Below are 508 nucleotides of genomic sequence, written 5' to 3' on the forward strand. Positions count from 1 at the left end.
GGACTGGGATGGATTTGGGGCACTGGGAGGGAACTGGGAGGGGACTGGGGGAGACTGGGGGGAACTGGGAGAGACTGGGGGCGACTGGGGGGACTGCAGGTAACTGGGGGGAACTGGGAGGGGACTGGGAAGGAACTGGAGGGCACTGGGAGCTCCTGGGATCACTGGTGCTGGTCATACTGGGGGCACTGGGTTATACTGGGAGCACTGGGTTATACTGGGAGCACTGGGTTGTATTGGGTTATACTGGGTCATACTGGGAGCGCTGGGTCATACTGGGTTATACTGGGTTATACTGGATCATACTGGGAGTACTGGGTTATACTGGGTTATACTGGGTGCACTGGGTCATACTGGGCTATACTGGGAGCACTGGGTTATACTGGGCCATACTGGGTCATACTGGGTCATACTGGGTCCTACTGGGTTATACTGGGTCATACTGGGTTATACTGGGATCATACTGGGTCATACTGGGTTATACTGGGTCATACTGGGTCATACTGGG

The sequence above is a fragment of the Corvus brachyrhynchos genome, unplaced genomic scaffold (assembly GCF_000691975.1).
Source record: "Corvus brachyrhynchos isolate BGI_N302 unplaced genomic scaffold, ASM69197v1 scaffold928, whole genome shotgun sequence".
NCBI classification, from domain to species: domain Eukaryota; kingdom Metazoa; phylum Chordata; class Aves; order Passeriformes; family Corvidae; genus Corvus; species Corvus brachyrhynchos.